Source organism: Aegilops tauschii, chromosome 4 (genome assembly GCF_002575655.3).
Source record: "Aegilops tauschii subsp. strangulata cultivar AL8/78 chromosome 4, Aet v6.0, whole genome shotgun sequence".
NCBI classification, from domain to species: Eukaryota; Viridiplantae; Streptophyta; class Magnoliopsida; order Poales; family Poaceae; genus Aegilops; species Aegilops tauschii.
This window is the reverse complement of record NC_053038.3, coordinates 253,191,003-253,211,549: the sequence shown is the minus strand read 5'-3', so window position 1 is coordinate 253,211,549 and position 20,547 is coordinate 253,191,003.

Here is a 20,547-nt window from a genome sequence, read left to right as displayed (position 1 = left end):
TGCTGCATTTCATTTCGCGATCCTCGAAATCCTAAGCAACTCAAGGACCCTCGGTGAGAGTTGGGGATTTCCCTGTATTCATATTTGAGTTTTATCAAATATTGAAACGAGGATTTTGGTTTTAATTATTTTTCTCTCCGAAAATATTTCATATTAAAATATATGAGAGGAGATAATATGACTTCTCCAAAATAATTGAAATATTGGAGGACAAATATTAAAATCAAATATTTGATTTTACTCGGATTTTATAAATATTTTATTTGCATTAGAAAAATTGCATGTTTTCAAAATTTCATTTTAGGGCCAAGAAAATGTTCATCTCGTTCTAAATATTTTGTTTAGACGGTGAAAATTTGTTTTGGCATTTTTAGATTTTTATTTATTTTTCTAGGATTTATTTAGGTTTCGGCGAATTTTTTTTTTAACTCCAGCGCCCGACTGGACCGAAGCCCAGCCGAGCCGGCCCACCGCCCCGCGCCTCGTCTCCCTCCAGGAGACCGCGCCAGTGCCGCCGCCCGCGACCCGAGTCCGGCCGGGACTCCTCCCGCGCCGCCTTGCCCCCTCCCCCAAGCAACCCCCCCTCCTTTAAATACGCCGCCCCGGACCACCCCCACCACCGAACCCCGCCGCCAGCGCCCCGCCACGCCCGCGCCGCCGCTACCATCGCCGCCCCGCCGCCTAGCGCCGCGCCGCCGTCCGCGCACCCTGCCGCCGCAGCCCCACCTCGCCGGAGCCTCGCCGGAGGTACACGCCGCCGCCGCCGTTCGGTTTATTCTAAAAACCGATCCGTTTTTTTTTGAAAACCCTAGTTCGTTTTTTTAGATCGGTTCGCCGGTTTTCTCGGTTTAGTTTATTTAGCGGACGTTCGTCCGTACGTTCGTTTTAACGAACGGTTTTCGCTCGTTAGTTACAGACAACGAACGTTCGTTCGTTAGCCTGTTCGTCCGTTTTTTCTTTTTCTCGGATTTTCCGCGATTATTTTCGATCGCGATCTCTGATCCAATTTTCGTTTTAGTTTATCTTTTCGCTCGTTTATCGGAATCAGGCGATTCAAGCGCCTAGATCTTCGTCTCGAAACCGTCTTTCTGTTTAATCAACTTGAACAAGATTTTGGTACTGTAAAATTTGACTTTAGTCCAGATTAGTAAACGGATCTTGTTTCTTTCGCAGTTTGAGTTTCGTTGCTCCGTTTGATTTGATTCTTTTTGCAAACCGGAGTTCTTAAGTTGAAATTTCTGGTTAGTTCTTCTTATTTGAGATTTACCCGTGCTTCTTTGCTTGATTTCTTATGTATGCTATTGTTTGTTTGCGATAGAATTTCCGGAGTGCGAAGCGTGCTACTACGAGTCCCTAGGTTTTGCGGATCGTCGGCAAGGCAAGTAACACGTTGATCATACTCTTTTCATACCCAGTTTTTATGCATTAGTTCCAATCCTCAAACACTGCATGATTAGGATGTGATTCACATGTGGGTTGGGAGTAGTTGATGAGGTAGAACCTATTACCCTGTTATATTCAAACCCTTGGGAGTTACTTCTACGTATTGCTTATATTGCTATGCTATGCTCGTAGACGTGGATTGGGTGAGTGAAATCCATGACAGATGTGAGATGATTAATTAATGGTTCAATTTAAGGTGGCAACTTTAATACACATCTGGGTGGATTGCTTGTCGGGCACCTGGAGATTCCAGTGTTGTCCTAGGATATCCCGGAGTACCCGTGTGATCACCCTAAGGTCCGTCACCCAGGCTCAAAGGGAACTGATATATTTTCATGCTAGAAACTTCCGTGTGCAGCCACAAGCTATTATGGGCTCTAGCATAGTTGAGTAAGTTGCATGAACTCTTAAAGAGGTGGATGAGCAGGTAGTGGGATGTAGGTTGGTATGGTCTGCCCGGAGTAAAGAGTTAATGTTTTCTGAAAGACTGTGTCTCGGTCATCCGTTTCTCAAACACCATGTAGTGCGAGAAATCCAACGGAGGAGATCGGGTCTTGTGGGGAAAAGTGTGCAAACCTCTGCAGAGTGTACAATCTAATAATGGTTAGCCGTGTCCCCGGTTATGGACAACCTTGACTATCTAGTACTTGGAGTATCCTAAGTATCTCATCACTCTAAATTAATATTGTTGGGTTGATAATTACTTTAACTGGGATTCAGTTGGAGGAACCTTCTCAATGATGTTTCAACTACCATGATAGTTAAATAAAATCTATTCCTTTGTTGTAGGAAAAAATTGGCTTTTCGCAAAAACTATAACCATAGAGCTTTCCACCAGCCAAATATGCATGTAGTGATAGCATTATTCTGTTCTTGCTCTACTATGTTATATTTCCAGCATATTCCATGTGCTGACCCGTTTTCGGGCTGCAACGTATTATGTTGCAGACTTTTCAGACGAGGAGTAAGGTTCGTTAGGTCGTTGCCGTGCAGCTCAGCTATGCCGTTGGAGTTGATGGACTCACTTTATCTTCCAAGCCTTCCGCTGTTATCGTATTAGATGGCCTTAAGCCGTATTTATTGTAATAAGTTCTCTTTTGAGACATTCGATGAAATAAGTGTGTGATTGCTACTCTGTTATAAATCCTTCGAGTACTGTGTGTGTCAGCATTACCGATCCAGGGATGACACTGAACACAGAGACTTGATCGTTTGAGGTCGGGTCGCTACAAGATGGTATCAGAGCACACGCTGAGTGTAGGACACGACCACTAAGATAACCCATAGGTCACTCTTCTCTACTCATTTCTGACTCCTCTCCATTTTCTACTCTTAGGATGGCGGATTCAAGGAACAAGTTTGCACAACCGGATGAAGACACCCCCTTTGGACGCCACTTGAAGGAAGTCACTAGGTACCTGAACATCGGAATACCAAGCTTCACCGGGACTTACAACACCACTTTACCCGAAGAGGAGCGCTGGATGATTCAAGTTCAAGTACCAGGAAGGACGTTCTCGCCAACCACTAAGCCCATAGAGTTTTCTTTTGAAGCACCCACCTGGAGCCTAGGCAAGAGCATGGCAGCCCACATTACCATGGGACACATTGGAGAAGTCTACAACAAGAATCTTAAGGACACTATCTATCAGATATGTGGGCGCCGAGATGAGCAATGGGAGATGATCAGCACCAAGAAGGACAGATCCATTGCAGCTTTCTTCCAGGAGTTAAACCAACACATTTGACGCCAGGAGAACCAGATGTGCGCAGATATGATAGATTTGAAGAAGGCAAAGACAAGGATCATCGTGCTGGAAGAAGAACTTAAGTCTACACGCGATGGATATGAGGAGGAAATTGCAACACTATTGGAGAAGAATGACGACTTGATAAAGAAGATCGGAGTATTCATGGGAGACCCCGCGCCGGGAGGAGAGGACGACGATTCCACTTGCCCGGAGAACTACATCATTATCGACGACACCGACTCCGACCCCAGTGAAGATGACTTTGAAGACGAAGCTGGAGCAAACATCATGGAGTCTTCCACCGATCAAAATTTCTAGATGACCACCAGGTGATTAGTAGTATTCCCCCATGTACATAGTAGTAGTTGAGCACTTTTACGATAGTTCTAGACCATTTGTATGCCCTTGCTTGATTGATTGAGTGAAATGATTGTGTTTGTCTCATGTGCATATGGGTAGTGCTTTCTCACTAGACCCCTTTTCTATTCTAATCTCTCCCCTCTAAAAACCGCCAGATGCCTCCGAGACGTGACACCGGATTTGCCTTCCCACCGGAGCTCACTCAGTTGATCCAGCAGCAGAATGCCTTGATGCAATTGTTACTCCATAACCAAGGCAACGACAACAACAACAATAACAACAACCCGCCTCCAGTTGACAACTTAGCTCGCTTTCTGAGGTTGCAACCGCCGGTGTTTTCCAGTAGCGCCGAGCCTATAGTTGCAGATGATTGGCTACGCCGTATTGGAAGGGAGTTGACCACGGCAGGTTGCACAGATGCTGAGAAGGTGCGCTTTGCCGCACATCAATTGGATGGACCAGTAGCCTCATGGTGGGAGAATTATACGGCCACTTTCCCCATAGCCAACGTCACTTGGGATTAGTTTCAGCAAGCTTTTCACATAGCCCATGTCTCAACTGGAGCTATGAATATGAAGAATCGTGAGTTTCGCAACATACGCCAGGGGAACCGTACTGTAGCTCAGTACGTGGATGAGTTTAGCAAGTTATCTCGCTATGCCCCTGATGATGTGGCCACAGATGCCGCGAAGCAGGAGAAGTTTATGGAAGGGCTGAATGATGAGATGAGCATGCAGTTGATGGTGGCAACATTCAACAACTACCAGGAGTTGGTAGATAAGGCTCTTACGATTGAAGGGAAGCAGCAGCAGATTGAGAGCCGTAAGAGGAAGTATGGGCAAGGAAAATACAACTCTGGAGCTCAGCAGAAGCCCCGTCTAACCCCGAACTCGGGAGGACTTGTTCATAACCATGGAGGTCATAACCACACCAGAGGAAGTTCGCATAACCACAATGGTTCTAAGAATGGGAATGGGAATGGAGCAAGCAACAATTAGAACCGCTCCAATCCAGCCACTCCCGCCAAGAGAGACCTAAGTCACATTACTTGCTTCAAGTGCGGGAAGACTGGACACTATGCCACGGAGTACCCTAAAGCAAAGAATGGAAATGGTAATGGGAGCGCTAGGAAGAAGCCCAATCCATTCAACAAAGGACAAGTGAACCACGTTAATGTGGAGGAGGTTGAAGACCAGCCAGACGCGGTTATTGGAAAGTTTTTGGTTAAGTCTTTTACCGCTCTTGTTCTTTTTGATACTGGTGCATCGCATTCATACATATCAAGGGGATTCGTGGATAAGTTTAAACTACCAACCCAAACCCTTAGGACCCCTCTGTTAGTGAGTTCACCTGGAGCAGAGTATATGTCTAGTCGATGGTGCGACCAGATACCCTTAACCATTGGTAGCCATGTTTTCCCGTCAGACCTAATAATTTTGGAGTCACAAGGATTGGATGTGATATTAGGCATGGACTGGATGTCAAAGTATGGAGGAAGCATTGACTGTGCTAGTAAGTCGATTTATCTCACCACCCCGGAGGGAAAAAGGATTAAGTATGTATCTAGGCATGCGCCTAGGAGGAGCCAAGTAAATACCCTCACGGGAGTTGTTCGGGAGGAAGTGCCGGTAGTGAAGGATTACCCGGATGTTTTTTCAGAGGAGTTACCAGGCATGCCACCGGATCGAGACATCGAGTTTTTGATATAACTATTGCCAGGCACGGGGCCAATATCGAAGCGACCATATCGGATGCCCGCAAATGATCTGGAGGAGATTAAGAAGCCGATCAAGGAGTTATTGGAGAAAGGTTACATTCGACGGAGTTCGTCACCATGGGGAGCCCTAGTGCTTTTGGTTGGGAAGAAGGATAAGTCTCTAAGAATGGTTGTTGATCATCGTGCGTTGAATGAGGTGACGATCAAGAACAAATACCCGCTGCCGATGATCAATGATCTGTTTGACCAGCTGCAAGGAGCTAAGGTGTTTTCAAATATCGATTTGCGATCAGGGTATCACCAGCTGAAGATTCGAGAGAAGGATATACCAAAGACAGCATTCACCACACGGTACGGGTTGTATGAATATACGGTAATGCCATTTGGACTGACTAACGCCCCTGCTTACTTCATGAGCATGATGAACAAGGTGTTCATGGAATATTTGGATAAGTTTGTTGTGGTGTTCATTGATGATATAATGGTATACTCGAAGAACGAGGAGGAGCATAAGGAGCATTTGCGTTTAGTTCTCGAGAAACTCAGGGACATCATTTGTATGCCAAGTTCAGCAAATGTGAGTTTTGGTTGAAGGAAGTCGGATTCCTTGGACATGTTATATTAGGAGAAGGTATAGCAGTAGATCCCACCAAGGTTCAGTCAGTCACTGAATGGTTGGCACCCACTTCAGTTAGCGAGATCCGCAGTTTTCTTGGACTCGCTGGATACTACCGGAGATTCATTGAGAATTTTTCCAAGATTGTGAAGCCAATGACGGAGTTATTGAAGAAGGATACCAAATTTAAATGGACGGAAGAATGTGAGGCGAGTTTTCAGGAGTTAAAGAAACGCTTGACTACAGCCCCAGTGCTGATTCTGCCAGATATACGCAAGGATTTCCAAGTGTATTGCGACGCCTCTCGCCTAGGACATGGAAGTGTGCTTATGCAGGACGGAAGAGTTGTTTCGTATGTCTCATGACAACTAAAACCGCACAAATTGAATTATGCCACACATGATTTGGAGTTAGCAGCCGTAGTACATGCGTTGAAGACTTGGAGACCTTACCTTATTGGAAACCGTTGTGATGTGTACACGGATCATAAGAGTTTGAAGTACATTTTCACACAGAAGGAGTTGAAACCTTAGGCAGAGGAGATGGTTGGAGCTTATAAAGGATTATGACATGAAGCTTCACTATCATCCAGGCAAGGCCAATGTCGTAGCAGACGCCTTGAGAAGGAACAGTTATGCTAAGACCCTAGTGAGCACGGGATTGCCAAAGGAGTTAGCAGAGGATCTCAGGGAACTTTTATTGGAGATTGTTCCTAGAGGTTTTGTTGCAACAATGGAGGTACAGTCTACATTGTTAGAAAAGATTCGAGAAGCTCAGAAGGATGACAAAGAGATTGCCGAGATAAAAGAGAGAATGAGCAAAGGAAAGGCCAAAGGTTTTCATGAGGATGAGCACGACACCTTATGGTTTGAGGACCGTGTTTATGTGCCCAATAACACCGAGATCAGGAAGTTAACACTTCAGGAGGCTCATGACTCACCATACTCGATACACCCCGGAAACACCAAGATGTATTTGGATTTGAAGGAACAATTATGGTGGACTGGTATGAATAAGGATATTGCCGAGTATGTAGCCGTATGTGATGTATGTCAGAGAGTGAAGGCTGAGCATCAAAAGCCAGCAGGATTGTTACAGCCTATGCCGATACCTGAATGGAAGTGGGATAAACTTGGCATGGATTTCATCACCAGATTGCCCAGGACCAAATCAGGATATGATTCTATATGGGTAGTAGTTGATCGCTTGACCAAAGTGGCTCACTTTATCCCAGTGAAAACCACCTATACAAGTGCGAAGTTGGCCAAGATATATATGACCAGGATCGTATGTCTACATGGAGTTCCGAGGACCATCGTATCAGATAGAGGAACACAGTTTACTTCAAAGTTTTGGCATCAGCTGCACCAGACTTTGGGGACAAGGTTGGAGTTCAGTACAACATTCCACCCACAGACAGATGGACAGACCGAGAGAGTCAACCAGATTCTGGAGGATATGTTGAGAGCCTGTGCGCTAGATTATGGATCTAGTTGGGATGAAAATTTGCCCTACGCAGAGTTCTCATACAACAATAGTTACCAGGCCAGTTTGAAGATGGCACCATTTGAAGCCCTGTATGGACGAAGGTGCAGAACACCATTGATGTGGGATGAAGTTGGAGGAGAGTTGTTTGGACCAGATTTGATCAAGGAGTCTGAAGAGAAGGTTAAGTTGATTCGCGATAGACTAAAGGTAGCTCAGTCCAGGCAGAAGAGTTATGCAGATCCGAAACGCAAGGAGGTAACCTATGAAATTGGAGATAGAGCATGTCTGCGAGTGTCACCTCTGCGAGGAGTGAAACGTTTTGGAGTTAAGGGAAAGTTAGCCCCAAGATTTGTAGGACCGTATCGTGTTTTGGAACGTATGGGAGAAGTTGCCTACAAGTTGGAGTTACCTGAAGGACTGTCAGGAGTTCATGATGTGTTTCACGTTTCACAGTTGAAGAAGTGTCATGCTGAGATGGCCGATATACCGTTACGAGATACAGTGCCCTTGGAGGCGATTCAGTTGGACTTTGATCTGACCTATGAGGAGAAGCCAGTCAGGATTCTTGAATTTGCCAGCCGAGTCACCCGCAACAAGGTTATCAAGTTTTGCAAAGTTCAGTGGAGCCACCATACCGAGGATGAAGCCACCTGGGAACGAGAGGATGATCTTCGCAAAGACCACCCACACCTATTTTCTAGCCAACCCGAATCTTGAGGGCGAGATTCATCTTAAGGGGGGTAGGTTTGTAACATCCCAAATTTTCAATTTGGAATGTTATACTTAGATCATTCATGCATATCATATTTTTGCTGCATTTCGTTTCGCGATCCTCGAAATCCTAAGCAACTCAAGGACCCTCGGAGAGAGTTGGGGATTTCCCTGTATTCATATTTGAGTTTAATCAAATATTGAAACGAGGATTTTGGTTCTAATTATTTTTCTCTCCGAAAATATTTCATATTAAAATATATGAGAGGAGATAATATGACTTCTCCAAAATAATTGAAATATTGGAGGAAAAATATTAAAATCAAATATTTGATTTTATTCGGATTTTATTGATATTTTATTTGCATTAGAAAAATTGCATGTTTTCAAAATTACATTTTAGGGCCAAGAAAATGTTCATCTCGTTCTAAATATTTTGTTTAGACGGTGAAAATTTGTTTTGGCATTTTTAGATTTTTATTTATTTTTCTAGGATTTCTTTAGGTTTTTGCGAAATTATTTTAAAAAAAACTCCAGCGCCCGACTGGGCCGAAGCCCAGCCGAGCCGGCCCACCGCCCCGCGCCTCGTCTCCCTCCAGGAGACCGCGCCAGCGCCGCCGCCCGCGACCCGAGTCCGGCTGGGACTCCTCCTGCGCCGCCTTGCCCCCTCCCCCAAGCAACCCTCCCTCCTTTAAATACGCCGCCCCAGACCCCCCACAACCACCGAACCTCGCCACCCGCCGAACCCCGCCGCCAGCGCCCCGCCAAGCCCGCGCCGCCGCTGCCGTCGCCGCCCCGCCGCCTAGCGCTGCGCCGCCGCCGCCGCCGCCACCCATGCAACCCGCCGCCGCAGCCCCACCTCGCCGGAGGTACACGTCGCCGCTGCTGCCATTCGGTTTATTCTAAAACTGATCCGTTTTTTTAGAAAACCCTAGTTCGTTTTTTTAGATCGGTTCGCCGGTTTTCTCAGTTGAGTTTATTCAGCGGACGTTCGTCCATACGTTCGTTTTAACGAACGGTTTTCGCTCGTTAGTTACAGACAACGAACGTTCGTTCGTTAGCCCGTTCGTCAGTTCTTTCTTTTTCTCGGATTTTCCGCGATTATTTTCGATCGCGATCTCTGATCCGATTTTTGTTTTAGTTTATCTTTTCGCTCGTTTATCGGAATCAGGCGATTCAAGCGCCTAAATCTTCGTCTCAAAACCCTCTTTCTGTTTAATCAACTTGAACAAGATTTTGGTACTGTAAAATTTGACTTTAGTCCAGATTAGTAAACGGATCTTGTTTTTTTCGCAGTTTGAGTTTCGTTGCTCCGTTTGGTTTGATTCTTTTTGCAAACCGGAGTTCTTAAGTTGAACTTTCTGGTTAGTTCTTGTTATTTGAGATTTACCCGTGCTTCTTTGCTTGATTGCTTACGTATGCTATTGTTTGTTTGCGATAGCATTTCCGGAGTGCGAAGCGTGCTACTACGAGTCCCTAGGTTTTGCGGATCGTCAGCAAGGCAAGTAACACATTGACCATACTCTTTTCATACCCAGTTTTTATGCATTAGTTCCAATCCTCAAACACTGCATGATTAGGATGTGATTAACATGTGGGTTTGGAAGTAGTTGATGAGGTAGAACCTATTACCTTGTTATATTCAAACCCTTGGGAGTTACTTCTACGTATTGCTTATATTGCTATGCTATGCTCGTAGACGTGGATTGGGTGAGTGAAATCCATGATAGATGTGAGATGATTAATTAATGGTTCAATTTAAGGTGGCAACTTTAATACACATCTGGGTGGATTGCTTGTCGGGCACCTGGAGAATCCAGTGTTGTCCTAGGATATCCCGGAGTACCCGTGCGATCATCCTAAGGTCCGCCACCCTGGCTCAAAGGGAACTGAGATATTTTCATGCTAGAAACTTCCATGTGCAGCCACAAGCTATTATGGGCTCTAGCATAGTTGAGTAAGTTGCATGAACTCTTGAAGAGGTGGATCAGCAGGTAGTGGGATGTAGGTTGGTATGGTCTGCCCGGAGTAAAGAGTTAATGTTTTCTGAAAGACTGTGTATTGGTCATCCGTTTCTCAAACACGATGTAGTGCGAGAAATCCAACGGAGGAGATCGGGTCTTGTGGGGAAAAGTGCGCAAACCTCTGCAGAGTGTACAATCTAATCATGGTTAGCCGTGTCCCCGGTTACGGACAATCTTGAGTATCTAGTACTTGGAGTATCCTAAGTATCTCATCCCTCTAATTTAATATTGTTGGGTTGATAATTACTTTAACTGGGATTGAGTTGGAGGAACCTTCTCAATGATGTTTCAACTACCATGATAGTTAAATAAAATCTAATCCTTTGTTGTAGGGAAAAATTGGCTTTTCGGAAAAACTATAACCATAGAGCTTTCCACCAGCCAAATATGCATGTAGTGATAGCATTATTCTGTTCTTGCTCTATTGTGTTATATTGCCAGCATATTCCATGTGCTGACCCGTTTTCGGGCTGCAACGTATTATGTTGCAGACTTTTCAGACGAGGAGTAAGGTTCGTTAGGTCGTTGCCGTGCAGCTCAGCTATGCCGTTGGAGTTGATGGACTCACTTTATCTTCCAAGCCTTCCGCTGTTATCGTATTAGATGACCTTAAGCCATATTTATTGTAATAAGTTCTCTTTTGAGACATTCGATGAAATAAGTGTGTGATTGCTACTCTGTTATAAATCCTTCGAGTATTGTGTGTGTCAGCATTACCAATCCAGGGATGACACTGAAGCACAGAGACTTGACCGTTTGAGGTCGGGTCGCTACACCTGGCTGCTCCTCCCTCTGGTGCCGCCCCTCATTCTCATGGTCTCCAGCAGCTGCTCCACTGTGGTTCGTCCAACGCACTACTCCGGCAGGCACTGCACAACTACGGCTTATGCCACACTGCGGCAGAAGGCACCTTATTCCCCCTCCCCACGTCCCAGGCTGTGGCCTTGAGGTGCTGTTGAAGGATGAGCTCATCCAACAAGGTGAGGATCTCCTTTGATTTTTTTGCCAAATTTTCATTCTGATCCACTATACGATGAATTGTTATGAGCTGCTTCTGCTGCTGCTATATGATACATTGCTATGAGCTGCTCCTGCTGCTGCTATATGATGAATTGCTATGAGCTGCTGCTGCTATATGATAATAACCAGCCACTTGGACCATCGAATTTCAATAAATAATTGTTCTTCATTTAAATGTGGGTCATGCGTTTTTCGTTTAAATTAGGCAATGGGATCTCTATGGAAAACATTGACCAAAGTAGATTGCGCCAAGTAGATGGTATCTTTGTATTTGCCTTTTGAGCAAATAGTGATGGTTTGTTTTCCTATCATTTTAATTACTGCACTGGGTTCAATTTGTGATGTTTGCAAGTCAAATTAATTTTCATATGGGCAGCAAAATGAAAAAATATAATGCAATCTAGACTTTTCACTTATCATACCAAAGATAAGCTGAAAACGCAATGAAAAGAACTGGTTGGCTTATTACATGGAGCTTATATTCACATGTGCTTATTTTCTTAGGATAACTCGTAATAACTGTCCCTAAGAAACTTGGCCAATAGAACTGACATACAAATAACATGTCACGATGATTGCAATGGAGGAGTGACGTACCATAGCACACTGTATAGGCTCACCGCTGGCTCTCCTTTTTTTGCGATGTTCCATGAAATTGCCACATACATCTTGTACTTTTTCATTGTGTAACCCAATCTGCAAGTTGGCACAGCTAATTTCAGACATCTCTACATGATAATACATTGCATATCCCTTGCACATATTTAAACCACCAATTAATGATTGTGTGCGTAGCATAAACTAGCCATGACTCTGTGTGCTGGACTAGCAGGCACTCTAAGGGAGCCTAATGTAGTGTACTGGAATTCCTACATGCCACCTACGATTTTGTGTAATGTACTGCCTCTGTTCCTAAATATATGTCTATTTAGAGATTCCAGTATGGACCACATACAGATGTATATAGATGCATTTTCGAGTGCAGATTCACTCATTTTGCTCCGTATGTAGCCTATATTGGAATCTCTAGAAAGACTTATATTTAGGAATGGAGGTACGAGGTAGTATCATGTATGACATCTACATATCTAATTTAGCAGCCAGTAGTAGAAATCATTGTCCGCACAAAGGGATTACTGGTCGAAAATTGTAGCAAAGCACGCTGGCAGGCATAGGACAATACAAGAGAGAGAGAGACACGCTTACAAGATCATAGCAATGCCTCGGTCCCGGATCTTGGTTGGCCAAGCTGTTAGATCTAGAAGAAACATCGTCCTTGTAGTTTTTGCCAGCTGCATAACAGGTAAAAGCGACCTGTTAGTATATTTGAAGTACATCGGGCAGGTGATGCTGGACGGGTTTAAAGGTGACAAGTACCTAGGCCGTGGCGGGTGCTTGGCATCTTGCCAGACGGTAGGAATCAGGTTAGAAACGTCAAGGGTGATGACGCTGCGCTGGCTGTCGGGGTCCGGTAAGGAGATCTAGAACCGTCGAGTAGGGTGTTTGTGGAGTGGCTCCGGTAGGGTGGACTATGGTGTGGGCGAAGCGGATCTGTGGCCGTGGACGAGGGCGTAGGTGAAGCTGCTCCGGTGGTTGGGTTAAGGATGGTGTCAGAAGCTACTCCGGTAGGTTGGATGAGGGTGCGAGGAAGCGGATCTGAGGCTGTGGACTTGTGAGTTGGCAAAGCGGCCCCGGTAGGGTTGAAAATGGTATAGGCGAAGCTACTCCGGTGGGGTTGACGATGTTGTCGGCGAAGCGGCTCCGGTAGGGTTGAGGAAGGTGTCGGCGAAGAGGATCAGAGGCCGTCGACGGGGGCGTCGGTGGGGCGGCTCCGGGGGGTGTGGACGAAGCGTCTCCGGTGGGGAGTACGAATGAGCCGCTGCAGATGCACTGCGGTTGATGAGAGTACGGACGAAGCAGATCCGGCGCCGTGGACAAGGCCGGCACTGAATGGGCTGTGGTACAGTGGTGGATGAGCAGTCTACTTGTTTCTAGGGGAGGTGGGAGGGGTAGATGCGGCTGCAGAAGCAGATCCAGCGAGGTGGACGCCGCTGGCAGTGAATGGGCTCTGGTACGCCAGTGGATGAGCAGTCTAGGGTTTCGAGAGGGGAGGGGAGAAAGGCCGATGAAGTACGGACGGCGTGATGTGAGATGCTCTGGTGCTGTGGAGTTAGTCGTTTTTGCGGGAGGGGGAGAGGAAATGCGGGTGCCGTGTAGTGGGGGGAACCAGAAGTTACCAAAGCAGCCCCGACCTATTATGTAGATGAGGGCGGTATTGTAACTGTTGGTCTCCGTGCACCAAGGACAAAAGGGGGATTTCTCATTCTAAAGACTAAGGTGGCGGAAATTTTAGAAGGAGGCGGGAGATTTTGCCGCCCGCGGGATCGTTCGTATCCAGTTTCAACTAATTTTGGACCGTGCTAGCGGGAAGGTCATGCAAGACTGTGTACACGGGGCACGCGTCAGCAGTTAATAACTGGTGTGTCCACCCCAGAAAAAAAGACAATAACGCGGGATGATGCGCCGATAACTTGGACGTTCACACGGGCGCGGCCAATCGTACGGGTGTAGTGGCGCATTCACAAAAAAGGGATCAAACGCTCAGCCTATGTATTTCCCGTGTAAATAGATAATTTAGTGCAATTGGTTATTTACTTTAAACATAATGCATTAACGTGTTAGTGTAGAGGCGCACAAAAAGAAGTCCTCTACTTAAAAGTGTTACCTCATATGATTACATAGCCTCCATTTCATAAATTGCGTACCCGTTGAATTCATATATGAATATTACATATATTACTTCATAATAGAACCTTAAATCATCCAAGACTAATGATTTTGAATGCAAGAGTAACAATGGTGCATGTACATGATAGCTACATTGGTTGTTTGAAGAAACATCACTGTAACTTTGGCATGCACAACTGAAAAGGTTTATTTAAATAGAAAAAAATGTGATATGTGAGTGTCCAATCTTTATAGCGTTGAATCGATATTGTACCTTTGGCCACGATACGAAGTAGATATTGATTTATGTTCAAGCGATGCACGTCCATGATCGCTAGATAGTGTTACGTGAATGAATTGTGCAATCTCTCTCTCACACGCATACATATCTCATTTCCCTGTGGTCATCGGAATCACACACGCGCACTTCGTGTATTCCTCTCCCTCCGTCAAGGTTAGAATTCGTCTTTCTACCCCGTCCTACAAGTCTCTCACACAGAAACACACACACTCTCTCTGTCGAACACACGCACCCCTTTAATTCCGCCCACCCACAGCCACTAATGTCTCAAAGTATAATAATGTCTCTCACACATATGCCTAAGGTTAGCTCGAGTTCCGGAACCATATGAATACATACAATGGGATTCCAACAGAGTACCTTTTGTTTTGAGATTTTGCTCTCTCTCTCTCCAACACATTGTTTCTCGCTTCATTTTTTCCGGCACTTGCATGCACACAATTTTGTTTATCTTCGTGATGCTTTAAGTATGCCTCGCACAAATGCTATCTACCTATCCCTTAATATAGCTAGATATGTGTCACACAAACTCCTTCTCCCTACTAGCAAGATGCCCATGCGTTGCACTGAACATGAAGATGCATTTGTATGAGTAGTTTATCTTGTGGGAGGAAAGGATGAACGAGGGAATGCCTTATTTGCAAATGCGGAGAGGGGTGTGGGTATCTTTTTGAAAAATTGCCACAGTTGCCTTCCTATCCGTCGGGTATAAATCGGATGCCTATATTGCAGGATGGCAGGAACACCATCATCACCAACTCTGTTTTTTTATATGAGTAGGGATATGTAAGTGTCACTGCCCCCCCCCCGACAACCACACCCACACCCACACAACCACACACACACACTTCCCAACACCGAAGGAGTAGGGTGACACCTCGATCTTGATACTAATCTATTGACTGGCTTCTCTCTCAAACACACACACACATGCACACACACTACCCGATACCGAAGGAGTAGGGTGGCACCTCGATCTTGATAGTAATCTATCTACTCCTATTTCAAACACACACACTCGCTAGTTGTGCCTCTGTGCCTACCGCGCACACTCTCGATACGTCTTTCTCTCCCTCCCCTCCCCCCACCCCAACAATGACAACAGAAGGGTGACAACTCAATCTGATCGTAATCTGTCAATTGGTTTCTCTCTTGAACATTGTGTCTCTGTGCCTCGCTCAGTAGCCCCCTCGATATGTAGACTTCTCGCGCGCGCACAGCTGTAGTGACGATGACGCTGAACCCAGTGTGCCTCATTTTCACCGGCCTCATGTGATAGTTTTCACCCTGTTTTCTGTTAATTAACAAGGCAACCTTTTCTTTGTTACTACTAGTGAATCCGAAATCATTCGGGGCAGACATAAAATATATCACTTCAACCCAATTATCGCAGTAACTATTTTAATATAAACTAGCTAGATGCCCGTGCGTTGCACGAAAAATCAAGATGCATTTGTATGAGTAGTTTATCTTGTGAGAGAAAAGGATGAATGAGGGAAGGCCGTATTTGCGAACGTGGAGAGGGGTGTGGGTAAATTTTTGCAAAATTGCAATAGTTTTCTTCCTATCCGTTAGATATAAATCCGACGGCCTATATTGCAGGATGGCACGCACACCATCATCACCAACTCTGTTTTCTACTCCCTCCGTTCCTAAATATTTGTCTTTTTAGAGATTTCAACAAGTGACTACATATGGAGCAAAATGAGTGAATCTACACTCTAAAATATGTCTACATACACATCCATATGTGGTAGTCCATTTGAAATCTGAGAAAGACAAATATTTAGGAACGGATGGACTATAAGAGTAGACATGGAGATATATCAGCAGCATGGTCTACAACAAAAATGTGCTGGACTGGTTAGCGCCGGATGCTCGCAACGCGATGACATGAGTTTGAATTCTGTCTTTAACATTAGATTTTTATATTATATATTACTTATTTAATATATACTTCTTTCGCTACTGTACTGACAGTGGAACCCACAGAGTACTTAGAATACAAGATTAAGGATGGACTTGTTTATTTTTAACTTTCTGTACGAAGCTGTAGCCACCCTGCAAGTCACGTGTACACTATACATGCAATTAACTTTTTATAGAGGGACAATCATACATGCAATTAACTCAAATGGACTGGATGTCACTCTATTATTTCCAGCATAAGAGCATCTCCAACGGCAGCCGGCAAATTTCCTCATGTTTCCTTCCGCGGAGGACGACATCAAATGCCAGCGGCATACATTTTCACAACTCTAACCAACCAGATGAAATTCATGCAAACACAGACTGATTTCATATAAGCATGAAGGATTTCATATAAAAAAGCCGGATCTTCATATAAACATGATGGATTTCATTACATTTACATGAACTAAGCGGTGCCAATCCGGCTATCTTGGTATAATTAATACTCCCTCCGTCCGGAAATACTTGTCCTAGAAATGGATGTATCTAGACTTATTTTAGTTATAGATACATACAATTTATCCATTCTTAGAACAAAAATTTCCCGCCAGCTGGAGAGGGAGTACATAATCTAAATGGCCGCCCGCGGATCCCTTTGTCTTCCTCATGTCCGGCAGACACTTTGCGGGGTCGACGAAGGTCCTCGGAAGAGATGAAGAAGCAAAGAAACCACCTGAATGCGTAGTCGTCGCCTCGGCAGTGGCCTTCATGGGACCCGAGTGGCGGCAGCCTCCCGTTTTCTACTTCTCCTCGATGATGGCGGCGGACACGGAGAAGCTGGCCACCGACTCGTCGCTGTCCACGCACCCGGCTTCTGTCTCTGCCTGCATGGCACTCCTGCACGCACGAGAGGTGTGCCCACAGACATGGGAGGCGCGGTACGACGCGGCAGCGACGACGCCCGTATCGGTGTGCTTGCCGCCGTGCCGGCGTGGAGCAACTCGGCACTCCTCATCGGGCTGAACTGGAGCGGCGAGTTACTGAACCACGCGCCTGCTTGGGGTGGCAACTAGCTCCGTCGGGCCAAGCGAGGTTGGTGAAGCACCGAGCGGCCTCGCCCGTATCCGGAGGGCTCGGCGGGCCACCCAGCCGGGTAATATGCCGGAGAATGGCTCCTCGGAAGCCATCGGAAGAGTGGAGAACTTGGTGAAGGCGGAGATGGGGGAGCGGCGGAGGGGTGCGATTCTTGCCCGCTGTCTGTCTGGCCTCGTGTAAATAGAGGGAGGACGGTAGGAGCTTGGCCGGCGTCTGGCCATGTTTAAACTGAGGACGGACGGGAGGAGCTCGACCGGTGTTGCGTTTAATTCTGGCCCGCTCATGAACGGGCGTGTGGCCGGAGTAGGTTTCTTAGTTTGCATGCGGGTTTAACGGAGGGGTTTGATGGAGGCGAGGAGGCGTGTTCAGTCGGGCGTGCAGCGGGCGGCGCAGTACTACTATTCGATTTGACAGCGGGTGGCGTAGTTCCCGATACGGCTTTAATGCAGACGAGCGAGGGAGTAGCAGTTCCCGAAATGTTGAACGGCCAATGCATCCTCCTTCAATTAATGCATGAGAGAAGTAATGGGAGGAGGACCGGGAAAAGAGGATGCACGATGTGAATGCAACATAGTTTGCCCTCATATAAAGGCGCCCCTCCATTCCAATGCATCTCCACATCGTACGCACCTAAGCATTTGCCCAAGCACCTACACTAAGCGCAAAAGAGCTCACTCGAGACCCATGGCGGCGATGCAAGCGAGCGGCCAGCGGCTGTGCCAGATGGTCCACGACGTCGGCCTGCGGCATGGCACCGAGGATCGTCTCCAGACGGTGTTGGAGACCGGCTGGTGGATGGCCGCCGTCGACGCCAACTACGACTCTCAGTTGGACCAGATGATCGTTGCCACCACCAACAAGTTCACCGTCCTCAAGAAGCTCGCGGACGACATCGCCGTACTCCTCCAGCCCGCGCGCCCGGGCTCCTCATTGCCTGCCACCCTAATCGGCCTCCATGGCCGGAACCTCTTTCAAGCACTGGTGGCCCTGCGACTGCCCGCCGACGCCACGAAGAATGTCCACCTGGAGGTTGCGCTCGCCGCGAGGCGCCTCGCCCTGCAAGAATTCGTCGACCTACACATCCACGTGTATGAGCAAATCGTGTACATAGGTATCTAAAGGCCCGTGAGGACGCTACGACGTTGGCCTTCCTCAACCGGCTGGAAGCCTTGGATGCCTTTGCTGAGAAGCACCTCGACCTCGCCACAAAAGCCGCTGCTCCTTAGCCGCTGGTCAGTGGCCCGGCGCACTAAGTTGAGGAGGAAGAGGTCGTACGTTGATGGATGCATCTTTCTTCTTGCCTTTTGTAACCACCACTGCGGTCGCATCATCATCGTGGCCTTAATTCTTATTGTGGTGTTGCATTCTCGTTCCAGTCAATACCGACATGTGCGATCCCTTTGCTTAATTATATGCATCACTGTAACTAGTACTCCATCCGTCAATTTATAAGTTGTGCTTACCTTTTCCATCAACTTCGTGCAACGCGCGGGCATCTTGCTAGAAACACTAGAACACGTCGGACCGCGTGTGACCAAACCGATGATGCGCCAACCTAGCTACTACGTACCTTGCTTATCTGGCGGAAATAGCCCCGCCCTAGCATTTCCAATCGTTATTTCTATCTATCGATCGTGCCAAGGAGCAGAACCAAAATGTTACAATTTATACATGTTTCTCTACTCCTACTCCTATACAAGACTCAGTTGGTGATGGTGGTGTGTCTCCCATCCGTCGTTTCTGACCATTAGATCTGCATCTAATGGCTGTGAGGTAAGTTGTGGCATTTTTGCAACAATAGCCCACTTCTCTGCTCAAATTTGCTGAAAACCCCTTATTATCTTGAAAGCAACCACATCCCTCCCTCACCTCATCAAAACAGCCTAAGAAATATATACTCCTATAAAAGACTCAGTTGGTGATGGTGGTGTGTCTGCCATACGTCGTTTCTGACCATTAGATCTGCATCTAACGGCTGTGAGATAAGTTGTGGCATTTTTGCAACAATAGCCCACTTCTCTGCTCCAATTTGCAGAAAACCCCTTATTAACTTGAAAGCAACCACATCCCTCCCTCACTTCATCAAAACAGCATGAGAAATATATTTTGAGTGAAAAGTACTCCCTCCATTCCTAAATATTTGTCTTTATAGAGATTTATCAATAAGTGACTACATACGGAGCAAAATGAGTGAATCTACACTTCAAAATATGTCTATATAATCCGTATGTGATAGTCCATTTGAAATCTCTAAAAAGTCAAATATTTAGGAACGGAGGGAGTAATATATTAGGAGTATATCAAAATAAGAGTGATTTCTTTCAAGTTTGTGAACAAGTACTACTATTCTACTACTTTGGATCCGTCGCAACGCACGGGCACATTGCTAGTAAAAGGAAAAGGCCTGCCGCGTTCGCGTCGCACTCCCCCCCCCCCACACGCCCGGGAATCGGGAGTACTCCACGGCCCGTCCGGTACGACACATAGCTTAGGGAAGGCGTGTTGCCTAGCATTTTCACTTTCATGTGGGACCGCCATTGAGCAAACCGACTATTGGCAAACCGCACCCTGCCCGCCGCCGGGTTGGAAAACAGAAATGAGGGGAAGATCTAGCTGTAGCACGGAAGCCAAAAATTGGTGTCAGATGGGGCTCGTTGATAGAGTAGGAGCATTCCGTACTACTCTGCTCCTACTAGTACCAAGTTTGTACTATACAACTAGTACTACCACTATACAACTAGTAGGTAGGTGCACGACACAGCATCGTAGGAACAAAAAACGGGAAGATCTTGTTTTGGGTGATTTATCTTTTTTTCTGTCAATGTAGTATGAATAATATGATGTGGGGGGCACCCATGAAGCTTATCTAGCTTGGTTGCATGGCTATGAAAGGTTAGAGAAAAATAAATAGATAATGTGTTTAGAGTGCACTCCACTAAACAGATATACTTTGGATCCATTGCAACGGGCCGGCACATCTATATCTATACCCCCTATATAGTGTGTGAATAACTTTGAAAGTTGGTCGTTGGATGAAGCCAATCCGACGGTACAAAGATGGCAAATCCGAGCACTACTGGCCGTTGGATATCATCTACATTCCACCAGATTCTGCCACATGTAGAATCTAGAAGACTCCATGGTTGAACTTCATTCATGACTAACTTTGCCACAACTAAGCTTAGGCAAAGTGTGTCTGAAACAAAAAATGTGGCTAACAAAATGGCCACCACAAGTGTGGCAAGATTTGGCAAGAAGTTGAGTCTATGACATGTGGACCATGTAGCTAGAAAAGTGTGGCAAGCCACAAGTGTAGCAATGAACCAAACACATGCCTAGTGTGTTTGGTAGGGTGTATGAAGGGTGCATGATCCCAAGAGTTC